This window comes from Nothoprocta perdicaria, unplaced genomic scaffold, assembly GCF_003342845.1.
Source record: "Nothoprocta perdicaria isolate Ctin4 unplaced genomic scaffold, notPer1 scaffold_6, whole genome shotgun sequence".
Lineage (NCBI taxonomy): Eukaryota > Metazoa > Chordata > Aves > Tinamiformes > Tinamidae > Nothoprocta > Nothoprocta perdicaria.
Genome location: NW_020455865.1, coordinates 3992339 through 4012666, shown reverse-complemented (window position 1 = coordinate 4012666; position 20328 = coordinate 3992339). Strand labels below are relative to the sequence as shown.

General features: G+C 49.8%; 1 long non-coding RNA gene across 1 annotated transcript; it reads left to right on the top strand.

Annotated features, from left to right (window-relative positions):
• The first annotated feature begins 2806 nt into the window (after positions 1 to 2806).
• LOC112955927 lies at positions 2807 to 10770 on the top strand. The gene is made up of 3 exons (XR_003250960.1): positions 2807 to 3017; positions 3930 to 4054; positions 9229 to 10770. It is a non-coding gene; the product is annotated as an uncharacterized LOC112955927 (long non-coding RNA).
• Positions 10771 to 20328: the final 9558 nt, after the last annotated feature.

The window sequence follows — 20328 nt, the reverse complement described above, 5'->3', positions numbered from 1 at the left end:
AAAATGTACCCATCCTGCAGGCCTTAGGCAGCCAGGTCCTGCACTCCCATCCACCCCAGCATGTTCTTACCAGGGCAGCTGTTGAGAGAAACATTAGCAAATTATGAACATTTGCTGTTCTTTGCTAATTAATATGGAAAGGAGACAGGCAGCAACTCTATCCTTGACACGCATCTCTGACCAGAGGGTCAGCACAGAGCCCCGCGAGCTGGTGGCTTCATGTGCTGCCAGCCTGGAGCAGGGACACGCAGTGCCTTGGAGCCGAGGGGCTCCCATGGAGCTCCCAGGGGCAGGCGCTTCCAAGGTCCCTTTGGAAAGGGCTGGCACTGAGCGTGTTCAGGAAAGGGGAGCGAGCTTCTTGCTCTCACCGCTTTTCTCTGGAGGCTGCCGCATCCGTAGCAGATGGCAGCGCGCAGGGGGCTCGTGGAGCCGTGCGGCTCCCCTGCTGCGCCTTGCTTAAGTGGGAACAGGGAATCAGCTCCCCAGGAAGTGAACTTCAGTGGGGAGCTGCTCCTGCCCCGGGCCTCCATCAGGAATTCTCTTTGCAAGCCTCCTTCTCCCGTAAAGACTTATGCAAGAAGCGACCGACCGCTCTTCCCTTTCCTTCGAGACGTGACTGCGCTCAGGGGAGTTTATTCCCATGCCGGGAAAGGCTGGGACACGTTGCAGTGGTGTGTGCGGATACACGGTGGGTGCCTGTGGAGGCAGGGAGCAGAGGAGCCTCTGTCTGGGTTGTTCCAAGGGAAGCTGTCACTTTGCGGGCGTTTAATCCAAAGCTCGGGCTTTCCTTTGCCCATAGGCTGGGTTCAACCAGAAACACGTGTGTGCATCACATTCTCATCTGCCTTTAACTGGTCTGTATCCTGGTTATCCTGGTGCTTCACTGATGGCTTTGGTGGAGTTCCTTCTGGTCCGTGCTGGTGGGAATGGTGTGTGGCTGGACACGGGAGGGGAGCGGGAAGCGGCCTCTCTGCAGCGACAGGACGGGATGGGGATGGTGGTACCCAGGCAGCTCTGGGGTAGAGCTTGGCAGGGCTGGGGACAACAGCCATGGGGTGACATTGCTCTTCTTCCAGTGACAACAGTGCAGGGAGGGACCCGTGCTCCGGCACTGCCATCCCACAGCCGGGTTGAGTGCTGGGGCTGCAGGCAAGGAGGATCCAGGAGCAGGAGCGAAAGCAAAACCTCCCTGGCTGGGCAGATGCCACCTGGGTTGTGTCACCCTTTGAAAGGCCACAGAGGGCCGGAGGTGGCAGTAGCCACAGAGAGGTGGCAGTAGCCACAGAGAGGAGGCTGCGGGGCGCGCAGCACCGTGCTGGGGCTACCAGACCGTTCACAGGTCACAGCAGAGGGAGGCCAAAGGCCAAGCAGCTCAAGCTCCCTCGGGGCCGCCCAGCAGCGCAGATGTTTCCCCCAAACCCTCAGCACCCCAAATTAGGCTCTGGACTAAGTGCTCGGGTCGCTCAGCATCCCGCGTGCCCTCCAGCACGCTCCTGCCCTGGCCCTCCTGCTGATTGCGTAGGGCGGCAAAAGGGAGGGTTTAATTCATTAAAGAAATGAAGGGTGCCAGGGAAGGAGCAAATCTGGATTATACCCGTGGGCATTTGTGGGAATCGCTGGCGGGATGTTTAGCTCCTCCTTCCCCTCTCTAAGCTGGTGTTTTATTTGAACAAGCGGCCCCAGGGCTGCGGGGAAGCGAAGGTGACACAAATCCCTTCCCGCGGGAGCCCCTGATGTCCGGCCTCGTGCGGGCCGGGGGTTAGGAAGGCCTTTATGCAACATCTCCCCATGGTGGCATGGCCACGGCGTTGGTCCGTGTGGCAGGGAGCTAATTTGCACCATTTCCCGTTAAGTTTGCATGTTAAAATGCTAAACAACCACATCACCCCCCTGGTTAGCAATTGAATTTATTGGGCAAAGCCTGAGGAAAGCGGCTGGTGCCTTCTGATGCCCTAGAGCTGAGCGGGAGGTTAGCGACTCTGTCTAACCCTCTCCATCTGTCTGGCATCCCTGAATCCTGCAGGGAAACCGAGGCACTTTGCCTGTCAGCAGTGGGGCTGGCAGCAGGGTCTGGGTGCTCCCTGCAGCCCCCCCCAGCCTCAGGGGATTAAGTCAGAAATTGCAAATTTAAAGAAATCCCTTCAGTCTGCATAGGTCCATGAGGGGGAGGTGGCTGGACACCTCAGTTATGGGTGTCCCCTGGGCTCTTTGGCAGGGCGGGAATGGGGCCACTTCCCTCCCCGTGCTTGGGGCTCCGAGGCAGCAAAGATCCCCCCAGTCTCTTTCCCGGACACAAGGGTCAAAGCGGATTAAGGGTCTCTCAGCTGATCGCATTTATTTCATTATTTGAGTGAAATCCCTTGTAAAACCACCTTCCCCCTCCTCTTCCCTTTATAAAAATAGAAATCAGGGAAGAATTGCAGATTTAGGAGAAGTTAATCGCAGAGGCGCATCCTGCCATTAACCACTGGCCACCGGAGCCAGGGAGATGCTGGAGAGCCCACGGGGTCCCAGTCCCCACAGGTGGGGACTTCTGCTTTAATGGTAGTTGAGTTGCCGCTGTTGTGGTCACAGCTGGGCTGTGATGAGCTGCTAATTGCGGTGTTGGAATAAATTGGCTTGAGCAGGCAGTGGCTTGAGCAGGCATTTTAGTTCCTGGTGAGTCTCTGCAGGATGGGCCTGTGGCCCAAGGTTGGGGAACTTGAGGCTGTTCCAAATGCTGGAGCTCTTCCCACTGCAGTGCCCCCCTTTGCTCTGAACCTCTGGAGATGATGGGGATGCCTGGGGATTTAACTGTGGGAATTGCACTGGCTCTATCCCAAATGAAGTGTTTTTGATGGCCCTACTTCCCCCTGATTCACCCTCTTCATCTTTGCATGGGTAGATCCTGCCAGCAAAGAACTGTTTGTCTCTTGCATCTTGGCCTCGCTCTAGGACTCCTGTCTGCCTCCTTTCCCATCCTGCATTCCTGGGAACAGCAGAACTGGAAAACCAGGCCTGCAGGGAGCAGATAGAAGGTGAGTGCTAAAGTGATGGGTGCTACAAAGCACCTAGAGGTGAATGGACACAGGGTGTTTGGTGACATTTGCCTCCAGTTGTGCTCACGGTAGTTAAAATGTGGCAGTTGTTATAGGCTCAGCCTTGATATCTGCCTGCAGGGTCAGTGCTGGGGAGCTGGGACCTGCTTCCCACAGGGATTGGCACCTTGGAGCTGCCTGCAGAGGGTTGCACCAGTTTGGTTTCCTTGGGTGCAAGGGGTTTTCCTTTGCTTTAAATCCTCCATCTGAGGATGTGCATTAATGGCACGTTGGGGCACAGCCTTTGTGCTCAGCCCAAGCTGGAGGTTATATAAAAGGCGGATTAATGGGAATTGGCAAAAGAGGGAAGCATGTGGGGGGATGTGGGGAGGATGCTGGGTGGATTTGGAGGGGGCAGAAAGGAGACCTGCAAATTTGAGCGGAAATGGTGCTTTTTAAAGATTTTTTTTGTGGTGTATGTTATTCTAGCACTAGCCAACAAGCAAATAAAGACTGGAGGATGAGGTTACAAACAGCCCTCCAAAGGGAAGGCAAATCTTTCCTAGTTTGTGGATGTTAAGAAAGGTTGAGTGCTCCCCACAAGCTCCGTGCAGGAAGCTCCCCTCTGGCTGCCCCTTGGAGCATGGTCAGGTCTCCAGCCATAACGGGGTGACCAGGACCCCCAAATCCATCTCCTCCTGCAGGTGCCGGCTGGGATAGATGAGGTCAGGGAGGGAGAGCAGTGGGGCTGGGGCCGCTTCCGTGTGGGATGATGCCGGCTCTGCAGGAAGGCTTGGCTGGATCCCGCCGTCCCTCAAACCCAACCGGGAAGGACTTGCGAGATTCCTGGTGGGCTTCCTTTTCTCCAAGCCTCCTGCAATAACACGGGCCGTTGCGTGGCTTCCTTTCTAGATAACCTTTTTCCTGCTGCCCAGCGTCCTTATCTGCTGCAGACAGCCTGGCAAGATGAACCGGAAAGCTGAGACCTTATCTCTGCCTCTCAAGGAGCTTATTTAAGTGCCGGAATGTGTCAGATGGTAAATGATGGTTAAAATCCAAGCGAGGCGCAAGGAGCTGGGGACGTGCGGGGAGAAAGGCAGCATGGGGGCTGCAGCCTGTCAGGGCTTCCCTTTCTGCCTGTCAAAAGAAGCATGGCTAAAAAGGCAAAAAAACTGCTCAAAAATACAACCTGGTGTTGGTTTTCTTGCCAATCTGTGGCTCAAGGTGTCAGACGGCTGCCAGCTTTGTAGGGCTCCCAATGTCTCTGATCTCCCCGTGCCTCAGTTTACCTGTTGCAGAGAAGGGCAGAGCACAGTGAGGGCTAGCAGGCTACGTGAGCCAGCGCCTGGCACGCGGAGCCCGTGTTTGCACCCGCATCCCGCTTGGATGTGGGGAGATGCTAATGCAGCCATAAAGGTAAGTGGGATTGGAGAGCGAAAGGGCTAATGAAAGCGAACGTTTGCTGCTCAGATGGGCTGATGCAATGAAATGAGATCTCCCCGGGGACACCGGGGCGAGCGGAGTGTCGGCTCCTCGCGTGTTTCTGCCGCTGCAAGCGGTCGGTTCGGCTGGGGCAGCGAGGGGCCAGGGAAACCCGCCGGGCTGCCGTGACGCCCGGGACAGCTGCTGTGCAGGCACCAGACGGGTTTATTTTGGTCCGGTGCTTAGTGGAAAAAGAGATGGCAGCGCTGGGTGCCAGCATGGGGGGGATGTGCATGGGAATCCTCCCTGTCTGGAGCACCCAGGGGGAAGGAGAGCAGAGCAGGACACAAGTCCCCAGGCTGGTGGGTTGTGTGAGGAGCTCCAGGTGTGAACACCTTGATCTGCAGGGAGCGTGGGATGCTTGGCCATGTCTGGCTCCTGGAGCTAGTGACCCAATGGGCCCTGGTGACTGGAAATCCTTCTGTGGAGGTGATGTGGGCTACCTGGACCACATGCCCTGTGCCATCTGCATGGGGCTGGGTGGCCCTGCGGGCATAGAGGGAACCCGAAGCCCCCAGCTCCAGCCACAGCGCCCTCCTGGCTTCACAGTTGTCCCTGTCAATGTGGAAGGGGAGGGTGGGGGGGCCCATGTGAGCCACACGGTGTCTGCATCTTGTGATCCTGAAACCCAAGAGCCCCCGCTGAGTCAGCAGGTTATTTATACTCCCTGGCTGTCCTCCCGCCAGCTCGGCCTCTCCTCTCCCTCCTCCGGGGCACCAGGCAAGGGCAGGGGCTCCGTCCTGTCCCGTTGTTCCCAGGCCCCTGTCTGCTGCCTCCCTTCCCTGCCCTCAGTCCTCTCTTTGCTTCCACTGAAGCCTTGGACCAGGTCACCTGCACTGTGAGTAGGGCTTTTGGAAGCCCAGGATGCTGAGGGGGATCCCTGGGCTAGTCCTGCCAACCTCCCTCACTGTCCTGCAGCAAGTCCAGGCTTGGGACAGATGCCAAGCGTGCTGTGACCCAACCTCTGTTTGGATGGGATTTTCCAGGCACCGGTGTTCTCCAGCTCTGACCTTCTCTGGTCCCAGCCTTCTTGGTGGTTTGTGCATCTTGCCAGAACGGCGAAGCCAAGCAAAGGAGCCATAGAGCCACTGGAGGTGCCTCCATCCTGGTGCCTCTGGGATGTGGATGGGGAGAAACAGGACACTTGGCAAAACTGTTTAGCAGGACCTGGCTCTCTCATTAGCAGCTCCACAGCCAGCAGTCCCCGAGCTGGTTATAACAGCCAGGTGGGATCATCCTCCAGGCCCTAGGCAGCGCTCGCTGCAGCATCCACAGCTTTTCCCTCTCCTGTCCCTTCCCTCCTGCTCGGGTTCCTCCTCTGCTGCTCCTAGCCCCATGGTGCCAGCCTGCCCTGCACAGCCTGCCCACTTCCCCAGCCGCAGCGGGGCTGTCCCTTGTCACCAGGCGCTGAAAGGAGCCTCCCAGCCTCTTCCGACCTTCCCGCTGCAGCCCGCGTCCTTGCGAGCGCTCCAGCCACCTCCGTATTCCCCATCCTTGGCGCTTCCCATTGCGCAGCCCAGCACAGACACGTCCCAGCCCGGGAGGACGGGGGCAGCTCCCCGCGGTCCGGTCCGTCCCGGCCGGCCGGTCCCTCCCTGCCCGGGGCTGCCGCTCCCTCTAGCGGGGACGCGGCCCCCTCTGCTCCCGGGAAAGATGCTCCGTGCCCGGTAGTGCCCCGGTAAGCGGATGCCCCTTCTGCATCATGCGCCGCTGTTAAGTGAATGCCCCACGCCGAGCGCTAATGCCCCCATGGCTCATTATGCCCTGGGTTGATTTATATCCCAAGGTCAAGATGTTTCTCATGGTTCTTCCCAAGAGAAACTCCAGAAGGGTCCTCTGGGCTGAAATTGTCCTTCTGAGTGTAAATATCCACCTGTCGCTAAAATATTTAGGAAATTGCCTTAATAATTGAAGGAGAGAGCAAACTCGAATGGGACTTGGCGTGATTTAGCAAGGTGGAAGGGACAAAGCTAGTCGTGAAAAAAACTACTCATTAAACGTAGCATTATTTCATAAATTCTCCGTGCGTGAAGGGATGTTACAACTCTGGAGATTTCCCAAATAATGATTTTTGCCTGGGGGTCCTTGAAGTGAGCCCTGAGGCCTCCGATCGCAACCAGATGCAGTGTCAGTCTGTGTGTGTGCAGGATTCGCTCGCTGCTCGGGCTGTGATCGTCCCCTTGCAGATCCAAGCCACGCTCGCCCACTGCAGCAAAAGTGCCCTGGCTCCCAGCAGGGCATCCAAATCCACCAAAATGGTTTCTTCTCGTCAGAGTCTTCACATTTGGAAGAAGCTGCTGGTTCCCCTTGGTGGGGTGAAGCGAGATAGTTTGGAAAGGGTAAAACAGCAGCTTGCAGCACAAGGGGCTGGGGAATGAGATGGCCGTGATGGAAAGTTGGAGCCGTGAACATAAACGCATCTATAAACTTGCATTCCTGCCACATCTGGGTACACTATAAGGGTTTCAAGGTAGGAAACAAAATTAGACATTTTAAAAAATCTTTGTTGAATATTAGACATTGCAAAATTATCTGAAGTACCTTAAAACTCTATTTTTTTTTGATAAATTTGGGGAAAATATAGATTCATTGTTGTTTCCTGTCCTTATTTTCATTTTTTCCCCTCTCTCTTTGTCAGTTCAGACCTTGTGACTAACTCCAGCTTGAAATATTTGGTTGAATTTCTCCCCAAAGCAGCTTGCAGTTTTTCATAACTGGAAGGATGAAAGCAAATGAAATGTCATTTTTGAAAAGACAACAATATCTGTCGCTAAAATGTGCACAACGATCCTGCAGAATTGTGGCTCTAGTGCTGTTTAGAGTCAAATAGGCCCCATACACTGAGCAGCCCAGTGATCCCTTGTGAATTACCACAAAAATCCGGCAGGTTCATCTCTCACAGTCATGCTTTGCTTTTCTCAGAAACATTCCTTGTGGTTTTGAGACAGGTTTTCTAGGACCTTGCATCAAATAACTGGATTCTCTTACTTGATTTTTTTTTTTTTTAAGTAACCTTTTTGAAAAGCAGCATTTGAGAGAGGGTAAACAAAGGAACTAACTACAAAAGCAGACACCTCTGTGCCTTCTCAGCAGCGTTTTCAGCATGGCCTGGGAGCAAGTGCTATGATGAACAGGTCCTTGTCTGGCAAAGCTTCTTAGTACTTGCAGCTGCATCTCTGTTTTCTCTCTTTTCTGAGTGTTTTGAAAAGTGAGCATGTCAGGAACAATCTTTGGAGTCTTTTGAAGCTTATTAACTGCCTTTTTATAAGAAAAACACATGGCGCTTCTTGAGTTTTTTGTGACCCTCTTGCTGCTCAGACAGTCAAGGATGTGTGAAGGCTTCAGCACATACGTAGTGAGAAGGAGTTGAGGCTTTAAAAGCTGTAGCAGGAGTGGCCTCATTTTGCAGAGTTGTACATGGGGAAAAACTGAAGTCATGGCTGCTGAAGTGCCTCCAAAATACTTGCAATATCAAGCAATTGGCATTTAGCTCTCATCGGAGGCAAAGCTTCTCACTAAAGCCAGCTGAAACCAATCCACTTCTAATTGGCAAGAGGGTTTCCTCCTTTAATCAGCTCAGTCTTAAGTGATTTGGTTTTCAGTGCCTTAAATAGTCATTTTGTTTTGCCCTTCAGGCAGTCGGCAATGGTTTAAATGGAGTTTAAATGGACAAACAATAGTCTGAGAATCAGAAATGCTTCACGGGCCTCTTGATTTTACACAGGGCCTGCGACTCCCGTAGGCCAGAGCAAGGCCAAAGAAAGGAAGAACTTCTACCTGATCCAAGAGGAACAGCCCAATTCGTGTAGAATATTGGTCAAGTCTGTGGTCTGTCTTAACTCTAAGGCTCAAGGGCATTTTTCTTTTTCTCCGCTACACCGTAAGTGAGTTTTTGTACTTGTTTCAGCCAGCTCAGGGCCCAAGATGGATGGATTCGAAGCAAAGACGTGGAAGGGCATCTCCTTCGTTGTGGGAGAGCTCAACAGGGCTTAAGCTGGGACTTTCCTGGGGACTTGTTTTAAACAGTAGCGCCGTCTTTGATCCGAGCAGCGTTTTTGACAGAATTTATGGATTTCCACAAAAATGTTATTTTGGCAACTATGATATTTTCTCATGATAGAAACTCTGCTTTGAGAAACTTCCCAATCCATGCTAGGGAAAATTGTGCTTGACAGTTATCTACTCTCTACACCATCAAAAAGAAAATAAAGTTGCCTGATCCCCTGCTGTTCCCTCAGTGTTTGTGCAGTGACTAATGCAATGTTGAGAAGCTAAATGCAAGTAAAAATGCTAAATATGATGTCCCACTAGAACACACTAAGAGACAATGGTTTAAAATACTTTCCATTTGTATCCCATGGCTCATTAGTAGCAGTTGCTAGTTGATATGTGTGGTTTTGCTTGTTCTCTTTCTATGATTAGGGCTTACAGCCGTTATTTCACTCTTTCTTCCATTTCTTATTTAGTTCTTTGCTTTGCAGTAGGGGGTGAAGGCCAAAACTCCTAGGTTTTCATGCTCGTTTCCTATTCTCAGAATTTTGTACTCTATTTCTGCTTAAAAAGGTGAGACACTCTAGCTTTCACACTCCTCAAAACACCTCTTTATTCTCCTTAAAATAATTATATGAAAACATCTCTATGATGTTAGATCTCAAATGAGAAGGGAAAAATAACCTTTTTTTTTTTTTTTTTAATGCTTGAGCCTTAATCTCTCTTTGTTCTGCTGCAGGTCTTCCTTTAAAAACATCTCCTTATATTTGGATGATACATCATCATAAATGGGATTACAGAGAACTGCCAGAGCTACTCATGTCGTCTTTCCTGCTTCATATGTATGACAGCTAAAATCTCTCATGTTCTTGCTGACTGGCTTTTGGGTCCTAAGGCCCTCTTCACTTAGTCGCGGGCTTGAATTTCTCTGTAACCATCTAAGACGAGCTAATGAAGTCAGCGTAGGCATGGGGCGCTTGCTGATTTAGACACAACTGAATCTGAAATGGATTTTCATGCTTCAGGGCCTAAACCAGCTCCTGCCTCGTGGGATTTGAAAGAACATTCTTCCACGGACGGGTTACCCTTCATCTGTTCCCTCCTTGCTTCTTCTGCAACAGCTGATGTTGGCTGCTGTCTCAATGGAGACTAAAAGGACCGTGGCATGATGCAATAAAGTAAATGCATATTTTGTATGCATTTTTGGATGGGGAAGAGACCGGGATAGCTTTGCTTTTTCCTGATGGGCTATGTGAATGAACACCAGGGCAGTAAGGCCTTGTCTTATGCTGCAGGTTTTAGACTGCTGAAAATCACTCCACATGATGCAAGCTGCGGCCGGGGATTTATAGATGTTAAACAGATGTTTGAGGAAGCTGTACAATATAATGGTAATTCTGTTATTTCTAGGAAATAGAGCACAAGGTGTTTCTGCAGATATATATTCTATGCAAATGCTGAAAGACCTCTGAAATGGTTATTTTCTGTTTCACAGGATCTTCCATTGGATCAGCTTTTTGGAATAGGTCAGAAAACAGAGTAGGATTCCTACTAAAATGGGTCGTGCATAGAGCCGTGCAATGAACTTCATCCACGTGAAACCTGTTCTTCAATTTTTGCCCAAATTTCTTCTATCTGTGCGCACTGCTCCCACACAGCTCATTGCAAGTCTAGCTCCACTGATTCTAGTCTTACACCAGTTGTTCTGGTTTATACACAGGCCAGTAAAATGTGAGGTGGGGTCTTAGAGCAGCATAGGAATTCATCACCCTTTGCCAAAGGCTGGTTCTATCTTCATGGACCAGGAATGTAATGGATCCACCCTCTCCCATTTGCTGGCAGGGACAGAACTGAAAGAACAGAAAATGGGTTTTTTTTCAAATGATTGACAGTTCTATACAGAGAAAAGCCCAGTCTCAGTGTGTTCCTATACCATAAGACTCTACGTAGCTCCATGGAGGTGACTGACCCAAAGGAAAAGCTGTGAGTTAGAGTGCGAGGGCTGTAACATAACCACAGTAATGAATGTACAATTGTCTGGCATTTGTTTATTTTTTCATCTTGATCTTCACACTGGGTTGTATTGTTTTCACCTTTAATTAGCACATCTATTCCCTTGGCCTTAGATTGTTGCCTCAGAGATGCACAACAGACCTTTGGAGACCTGCTCATTAGAGCAGCAGGTGTGCGTGGAGCCAACCTGGACAAGCCTCTGTGAGTCACCTGCTGATGATTTGGGTTATTGATGGCTACATGAGTGTATGAAAGTGAGCGGACGCCACAGTGCCCATTTCCTAAGAGATAACATTAATGTCTTTGGCTATATGTTGTTGTAGGGTATCAATAGCACAAGGTGCACACTGGTGGTGCTCTTCCTTGTGCTCATCAGCTGACATGAGCTGTGATCCTACAAGATGCTGCACAGCAGGGCAGGTGAGTGTGAAAAGCAGCAGCCCAAATCAGCGACCATCAAATCATTTCCACCTTTGGAAAATTGTTTAGCTTGTAGCCTCTCTCATGGAGGATGCTGAGGTTTGGACAGGCAGGAAGCAAGATAGAACATCTATGGGAGTGTGTGTGTGTGTGTGTGTGTGTGTGTGTGCATGCAAATGCATGTCCAGTTGGGTAGGGAGACTGATGGAGAAGGAAAACCAAATGCACCAGACTAATACCCTGGTGCTCTGAGCAGGTCAGTGTGAATGAGGTTAGGAAGGACAGTGGCCTCTTCTATGAGAGCCCTGTAAGGAGAGGAGCAAAGGGCTTAGGTCTGCTGTCTCTGAGAAGAAATGTGCTGCAGACAAGATGGGACTAGACCTGAGAGGGGCAGGAGCAGAATACTTTTATATCCAGGAAAGCAGGGGATGAGGCAGCCAGATGACAGTTTTCAGCAGTTCTGGCGCATCTCTTAGTAGCTCAGCACCTGGCAACTTTGATAGCCTTGCAGATCAACTGTAGGAATATCACATATGGTCCAGAAAGCTGTTCATGCACTTCCTCCCTGTGCATTGCTCTCGGTGTTTCAGATCAGAGACACCCCTCAGCAGCAGAAAGTTAGATGCCAGGTCCTGCACTGCTCCTATATGTCTAGGAGAGTACATGTGTGTGTGTGGATGTTCTTCTTGAAGAGACTAGGAGACTAGGAAATGCTTTGCAAAAGCTCTCTGCTTATGCTTGCTTGGACATTCCAGATTTCCTCATGATTTTCTGAGGCCTGCTATTGACTGTAGTGCCCCATCAAGATTGCTTTAAACAGGCAGAATTTAGAAACTTCACTGCCACCTTTAAGGCAAGGCAGGGGTATTATCTCTTGATCCCTGTTGAGACACTGAGAATTTTAATTAGATCTAGGTTTGCTAAGGATTTTTAGAGACTTTTTACTTTTAGTGTTCAACCAGAGACAGGCCCTAAAAGGGCCCCTCATTTTTGAGGGGGGGGAAAAACTGGTGGATCCTCCCTAAAAGTAAATACCCCTGTACAGACATAATCTGGCTTTTCATCATTAAATGCCTTGTTAGCAGGATATCATAGCAGTTGCCACGCTGTATGAGTGAAAACACAGCAGCCCTGTTCCCCAAAAGGTGCACTTTATAGGTGATATTTTTACGTCAAATTTCCTGACAGGACCAGTTCAAATCACGCTGACCCACAGTTCTCTCCAGTCCAAAGAGGGACACTGTTTTTTTCTTGTATTTTATGGATAGGCAGCGTCTTGTAGGACAGGAGCAGCTGCCTTGCTCCACAGCAGACACTTGTATCATCATTAACGAGAGAGTATTAAATAATATTTCCGGACTGAAATCCTCCCAAAGGGCAGTGCTTTTTGGGTTGCCTTGAAACTCTGAAACACGCAGGGAAAGGGCTGCCGGCAAGTGGTGTCCCCCTGGGAAGAAGCCCCATTTAGCCTCCTCCAAGAAGGGTTCCTGGAAGGCCCCTGCAAGCAGGATTTCCCTCGGAGGCCTGTGCCAGACAGAGGGCAAGGAAGAGGATGCGGCCCAGCTGCTGCATGGGGGTGAAGAAAAGAGGGAAATTAGGGATGGCGGTGACGGCCACCCTTGGAAGCCGCCCCGTGGGTTGTGGAGGGAGATGTCGCCTCAGGGCCTCCCTGAGGGGGTGCCGCGCCTTCCCGCCTCTCCCCCGCCTCCTCTTCCTGCGCGCTGCTGCGCGCGCGGCGCCCTGCAGGCGGCGCCGTGGTGCGGGCGGCGCCGCGCGGCGAGTGACAGGCAGGGCCCGGGGGCGGGAGGCGGAGGAGGAGGGAGGGGGAGGAGGAGGGACGGCAGCGAGGACCCGTATCGCCCCGCATCCCGCCGCCGCCGCCGCGCAATCCGCCGCCATCCGCCGCGCCCCGCGCCCCTCCGCAGCCAGCCCGGGCTCCCCGACACCACGCCAGGTGCGTTGTGGGCGGCGGCGGCGGCGGCCGCCGGTATCGGGCGCGGTGAGTGGGGGCGCCGAGCGGCGGGATGGAGGCGGGCGGGGGGAGGCAGGAGGCGGGCGGGGTGGTGGCGGCGGCGGGGGGGGGTGGGACGAGGCTGCTCTAAGATGGAGCCGGCGGCGGCTGCGGCAGCCCGGGCCGGAGCGGGGGAGGCCGCGGCGGGCGCAGGGCCTGGCGCTGGGGAGGAAGGAGTGTGCGCGGAGGGGGGGGCCCTCTTTAGGGCCATTTTGTCCCCCCTCACATTAAAGGGGGCAGATGCGGGGCCTGCTCCCCTCACAGCCCCGCAGCGGGGTAGGGGGGCGGCCGGGCCCTGTGGCCAGAGGGGCCTGGTTTGTGTGACCCCCCCACCCCCGTCCCAGGCCGTGCAGCCGCCCCGAGCGGCACCGGGACCCCCCGTGGCGCCGCCGCGCTCCCCGCCGCAGGGCGGCCCCGCTCGTTCGTCCCGCGCGGCCCTCCCGTGCGACACAAAGATATTTCTGCGGCGCCGCGCGGGGGTCCGGCGGCCGCTCGCTCGCCCGTGGCGCCCGGGCCTACAAAAGGCTCCGGAGGCCGAAGGCTGAAATGCGGTTTGGGGCGGGCGTGGGAGGGTTTTTATTTTTATTCCTCTCCCTTTTTAATATTTCTTGCATTTTCTCCTTTTTATTTTTTGTTAGCGATGCTTCCAAAACAAGGCTGCCCCCCCGCCCTGTTTTGGGGCTCGGGAGGTAGCTCGGGGAGCATCGTTTTTTGTTGTTGTTGTGGAGGAAGGAGTTTCGAGGGAAGGAGTCCCACCTCCAGGCCGGTGGGAGGAGATGTGCGGGCAGCCCGCAGAATTCCAGCGCCTGGGACGAGACCGTGCGGCTCCGAGGGGAGTTTGTGGCCTAGGGTTGGCTCCGCGCTTCTAGGGTTTTCCGTAGGGACTGTGAGCAAGTCCGTCATCCCTCAAATCCAAGCCCAACTTCCAGGTTTCCATAGGCTGGGAATTCAACAGGGAAGTTCTTATTTCTTCCCTCTAACATAGAAAGGCTGAGGAGGAAACCCAGAATTCTGGAGGATGGAGCAGCCATGGTTTTGGAAAATGAACCCACCAAACATTTTGCGTATGAACCCATCAGATATCATTACACAGATTCTATATTAACCCTCCTAGTGTTGGGGATGATACTACATGGTAAATGTAAACATTGAGGACCGTAGTCAGCTACTCTGTCTCTTTCTAGGAACGAGTATTAAATATAGGCATGATGCAGAGCCTGCAGCGTCTGCTGTAGCCCACTTCCAACGAAGCCATCCCATCCTTTGGGATGCACTTAAGATTGGTGGTTTAGACCTCCTTCAGTTGCACGCAGGGACCCAGAGGAATGGGCCCTCTCATGTGAGGTACCGTGTAAACAACGTGCTCCTGCCCTGGAGAATTGACTCCAGGTAGATGGATTTTTCGAGTATAAACAGGTGAGGATGTTGGGTTTAGACCTGCTGTTTCCATGGCTTTTGCAATTCCAAATGCAGTTGGCATTGGGGTTGTTCAGTGCTGTCCTCAAAGCCAGGTGCTCTGGGAGCAGGGAGAGTGAAATAAAATCACCTGGTGAGGGAAGTTTGGACCATTTTCTGAAGATGAGATTTGCAGAGAGGAGGAGACAGTTGCAGGATGATTTCTGTTTCAAAATTTGAAGCACTTTTTTTTTTTTTTTCACTTTAAATGCTGCAAATGGGCCTCAGTTCTGTTAGGAGCACATCTGGGATCTCCAAGATCCTTGTGGACTTGGGAGCAATAGTGTTTCTTTCAGGGTAGTGGCCTACAAGGTTTTTCTTTCTAGTATGATTCTGTGATTTTGAGGATACACTAAACCAGACCTCTTCCTTATGGCTCTTTGTAATGGTCTAGTACTTTCTTTTTATAGTTCAACTGTCAGATTAAAAATATAGGAATTGTTAGACTAATAGAAAGTATTGGCCTGAGATTGTGGTTCTTTTTTATTTATATTTGACAAAATCAGTAGAAGTACATCTGTTGTTAGCTGTATATTGGTTTTGTGCTAAATCTCATATGGACTTGAATGCAAGTTACTTGATTCCTTTTTCTTATTTTTTTTTTATTAGTTCCTTTCACTAGTTTTAGTTCTGTTTTTCTGCACTGCATGAGTAGATTAGGTGTCAGATATTTTAGGACATTTTCAACAGAAATATATTTTAAATTATTTCCTATATAAATTGGACAGACAGATTTCATTTTTAAAAAAGAAAGAGTAATAAGGCACTCATTTTATACACATTTCCAAAATCTTCATTATATTAGTCCGTCAGATACTTTTCATGGATTTTTATTTTTTTTGATAGAGATTTTTATGGAATGAATTTACCTTATTTTATCTAAATTTGGAAGATTTTGATTTGCCATCAAATCCTACAGCGCATTTTTGATAAGCTATCAAAAAATGTTCTTCCCATGAGGCCAAAAAAGGAAACTCAGCCATCCTGTATGAAGCAGGACAAGTAAATAAATAGACTAAGCAAATGCTAAAAAGAAGATGCAGGAGCTAAAAATGCTTTAGTTTAGTAAGTATGAATATTGTTCATAAAGAGTTTTATTAAAATGACTTACCATTATGGTGACATTTTAATAAAGCCTTTTATTAAAGCTTCCTGTAAAACCTAACTTCAAAGGCTAATTTCCTTGAACAACATCCTTCTAAAGGTAGGGGACGGTGTTAAAGTCCGTGCTTGTCTTGTGCCTGATGTTCAGCTGAGCAGTGGTATAAAGACAAATAATCCTCCGTCATCCCATGTGTGTTGCTGCTACTTTTGCATAATCCCCAATTCCTCCGCGGTATCCTCATCCTGCAGGCCCTCCCATATGGTAGGTAGCTGGAAAAAAATCAGGATTTTGGCATGTCCTGTAGAGTCCCTAGATGAACAACCCAGGAGCTGTTAGATTATCCATTGGAGAATTACCCACCTATTTAGGATTCAGAAGTGTTGGTTGCCCAAGGCCACTGTTGTACTTACCTGGGTAATTGAAAGTGTTTAAGGGCAAGTGGGGCCAATATTAAGTGCTGTTGCACTGAAAATAATAATTGTCTTATTTTTCTTTTGTGATAATGCTCTCAAAAGCAATGCAATTGTTGCAGGATTTCCACTTTTAATGGTGTCCTTTCTTGCTGTTGTATAAATAGAAAGGGTATGAAAAGGAGGAACTTGCTGAATACAAGATAGTAACGTTAATGGGGATGGAAATGGAAGGAACGTAGCATGGACTGGCCTTCTTCCTACGGTCATCTCTCTTTTACTGTATTCTCCCTTTTATTCAGCAGTTTGGCAGTGAACATGTTGCCTAAATATCAGTCCTCGCTCTTCAGCTAATCATGGCTTGTAAATGGATTTTGCTTTTCATGTGGCACTGACTCATTCTCTTAATAGGTTGGTAATTTCACAGCTCCCTGTTGCTAGTTTGTTGTCTGGAGCAGAAGAAACCCGAATGTGAGTCTGCTGGGCAGTGTCGCGCCACGAGGGGAAGGCAGCAGGCAGGTAAAGGCCAGGGAGCAGATTTTCCCTTCCAAAAAACTACTGTTTGTCCAGTGCTTGACATCAGGTGACTTGGTTATGAAAGGCTCCTGGAAAGGGCTTCCTAAAGGATGTTGTGCCGATATGTGCGGAAACAGTCTTCTATGGTTAAAGAGATTTGTTTTGTTTTTGCTTTTTTTTATCGCCCACACAAGGACAAAATGGTGTTAAAGCAAGAAATTGCATTTTAATGTTATGCCTTGCTGAAAGGCAGCTTGGCTTATTTTTTAGGAAGGACAGTTAATAATTTAGACCAGTATTGAGAATATTCTCTGTGTGCAGGTTTCCTTTGTGACAATAGCTAGAAATGGGAGCTTCATTTTTTTTAGAGCTAGGTCTGAATTTATTTATTTATTTTTTGCAGAAGGGATTTTTTGTTTGTTTGTTTGTTTGTTTGTTTGTCTTGTCTGCATGACCAAAGCTGCAGTGATCTGGAGACTGTTCTGGTAACAGTGGGTTATTTTCTATTTACCTGTGAAGCTGTGCTCTGGAATCTGCAAGGGCAGGAGGGAGTGCAGATGTGTTGGAAGGTGTATGTGCAGTTCTGTAGGGGGTTGTATTTACAGCCAAAATACAATGTGTGGCTCTGAACACTGAAATTATCGGGAAAGTTCTGCTCAAGTGAAAGAGGCGAGAGATCTAAGATGTTACAGGCATTAATTTTTGGAGGACTGTTACAAGCGATCGTGCTTTGGAGGGAAAGGAAGAGGTAAAGGCCAGATATCTGAAACATGAAAGAGCTGAAGGGGTCTCAGGTGTAAGTAGGAGGAAGTACAAGAATAAATTGAGGACTTGTCCAGATCTTGTGGTGTCGTTAGTATCTCTTGCTGCTCGGCCCCACCACAGTGCTTTAAATGTGCAGGAGCCTTAATTAGGTGTCAGGAGCATCCTTAACAACCTTAGGATTTCAGATGAGTGGCACTTAGGAGAAAATATCTTACAGTATTTGCACAGTTAGCACCTTGTTGGAGGAGAGTTGGTGGAGGAACCGTTCTGAACAGGAGTTGTAGTGATGGTGCTGCAAGGAATGAATAGAGATGGGTTTGAAGAGCCTATGCTGGGGCTCTGCCTCCCACGTGTGCTTCTTGTGTGGGGGGATATAGGGTTTTTTTGGAAGAGTGCTGCAGTGGAGTAGGTTCTCCAGCTGTTCTTACCTGTATGTGGGCTGAGAATCAGCAGAAAGCCTTGAGTGCTCTTGTTCAGAGCTTGCAGTGGGCTGTGAAGCAGGCAGGGGAGTGGGGAACGCGTTCAAGAAATGTTTCTTTGGGACTGAAGTTGCACAAAGTGTGCCTCTATCTTTTTCTTAAATAAGCAGAAAATCCAGCTTCCAGATGGTGGTTGGAACCTTATGGCTTGTTGTTTAGGGATGGGTCCACGAGGTTTGAGCGTTACAACAGCATCAGTGTTGTGTATCTGAGCAAAACCCAGTCTTCAGGGGTGCTGGGGATTCCGTTGTGGTCAAAGTGGTGTGCAGGGTTTTTCATCCTGGAGATGTTTGCAGTGTTTTCCATCCTGTGGTGCACACCTGCTTCTGGAGAGTTTGCCTGCACCAGGGCTTCGTACTGCCTTGGTCTTACAGTATAAGGGAGCTGCTGTCATTTGGGGGTGGTTCCTGCCCTAAAATGTCCTGTGCATAGTTTAAAACAAAACAAAAAACAAAACAAAAAAAAAATTGCTTTTTTGGAGAGTAAGCATCTCCTTCCTAGCAGCTTCCTTCATAGGAGGGACCTCTCCTTCCTGCAGAGTACTGAATCATGCTGTTTACAACATGTTGCTGTTTCTTACTTTTTTGTACCTGTGTCCTTTTCCCATCTAATGCTCCATTTAGCATCCTCAGGACTCATTAGTAGTACAGATGGCTCCTGTGAGTAGGCAGGTAAGAAGGGATGCTGTGAAATGCTGCTTTGCTCTGGTATTGTTAAAATTGGGAAGCTCTAGGAATACTTGTTTGGAAACTTCAGTATCTGCAGTGTTTGTGAACTGCAGCCTTGTGTGAATTGCTTGTAATCTTATTAATAGTTTGAAACAGCCGCGTCAGTCTTGATGGCTGTGGGAAATGGAATAAATCCGACAGAGAAAGCTCTATTCATCTCTTGCCAGGGCAGCTTTGTATCCGACACTATGTGTGTTGGTACTGGCCTGGCTCCCTTTAAAAGTGCCTGCAGTGGAGCTACTATTGCTGAAGTGGGCAGGAAATTTTACATCAAGACGGACAGGACTGGAGAAATGTTCTCAGCAGGACTCTACAGGAACCTCTCCCTCATGTTTGCATGGAGGGATTGGCCTTTAGTGACCAATAGTGCTGGGTTTCTAGTCCTCTCTTTGTGAGAATAACCTGCGTGGGAGCCAAGGTCGGGAAGTCAGCAGGCAGCCTGAGACCTGGAGGGGGTTTTATCATTTGGACTGGAAGAGGTTGTTTCAGAGACAGCAGAGCTGCTGCTGCGCTGTCTTCTCTCCTGGTTGGCCCCTCATTATAACTTTGCTCCTTGGTGCTTTTTCCCAAGAGCTACGTTTTCTTGGCAGTCTTGGCGGTTTTGCACAGCTGGGAGAGAAGTCCAGGACTGTCAGGTGGGAAGGGAGAGGACAGAAACCTGAACTCTAGGACATCTGTTGCTGCTTAGGATATGACTTGAGCAGTGTTTTTCTGCCTCTGTTAGCCAGCCTGTAAAACAGGGCCGATAACAGCATCCTCTTACCCATTGGCAGATCCCTACCAGCTGCTTGCCGCTGTTGTTGCTCAGATATCTAAATGCCCAGTTTACCTTACAGTCTATCTACCTCTTGCCAGGAGCTTTTTTAACAGGCTTAGCCAACAGGGATCATGCCAGGGATTTCTTTCTGTTTGGAGCTAAAATGTCTGCTCGTGAACAGCCTTGTTGCTTTGGTGTTGAGGGAACGGGGTATTGTATCCCTGTGTATTCTCCCTGGATGTTCATCTCTCAGAGGAACCTGAGCAGGGCTGAGTGGAAGCCAGAAACACCTTAGATGCTGTAGTTAGTGTGTTGGAGCTCTGGGTATCAGTTGTAAATACAACTCTAAGGGTAAAGATTTGCATTTGAATATGAGCACTGCTCTGTGCAGGAGGCAGCTTGCAAGGTCCCTTCCCTTTATAACTGGAGAGCTTGGGGGTTGAAATTGTTGAAGCCACAGGTGGCTCTTGTTCGACTTGACTGCACTGTCCTTTGTGGTTTTACCTCTGAAATGTGCAACATTTGTGTCTGAAAAACCAAACCTCTTCCTACAGGAAGTCACTGCTTTTGAGCCTGTGAGGTTTAGAGGTGCATCAGAGTCAGTTTGTGCGGGGCTCTTGCCTGGCCAAGAGCAAAAAATTAAATACTGATATTCAGTGCTTGCAGATTGCTCCATGTAAGACACTTTTTCCACCTCCTTGCAGTATTTGATCCCTGATTTGGAGGGGTGGAAAGCCCTGCACTGCAGCCTCCTTGTTGAGGATCCAACCATTCCTCCTTGATAATCCAATCCTAAAGGGCCTGTTCCAGCTTTACATCATGACAGGGCAGGTGGGTAAGAAGCTGCCACCATTTCTCTGAAAGACTGTTGCTGATGGACACTGCTTCCAAGGGAAGAAATAACCACATACCTAAATTTTGTGCTGCTTTTTGAAAAGGAGGGGGAGTTTTGTAAACACAAGCACTCAGAAGTGCTCCGTGGGCTGTGGAACAGCTTTCCTTATGGATCTTTTTTTCTTTATGCTGCAGTCTTGTGTTCAGAGGATGGACTATTTCTTGTCCTTCTTTTAGTCCTCGGTTACTCCAGGGCTCTTCTTCAGGGCAGCCACTGGCTGTCCAGCCTTTGCAGAAGCCACCACAGACCTTGCTGATGTTTCCATATAAATAAAGACAAGTTCTT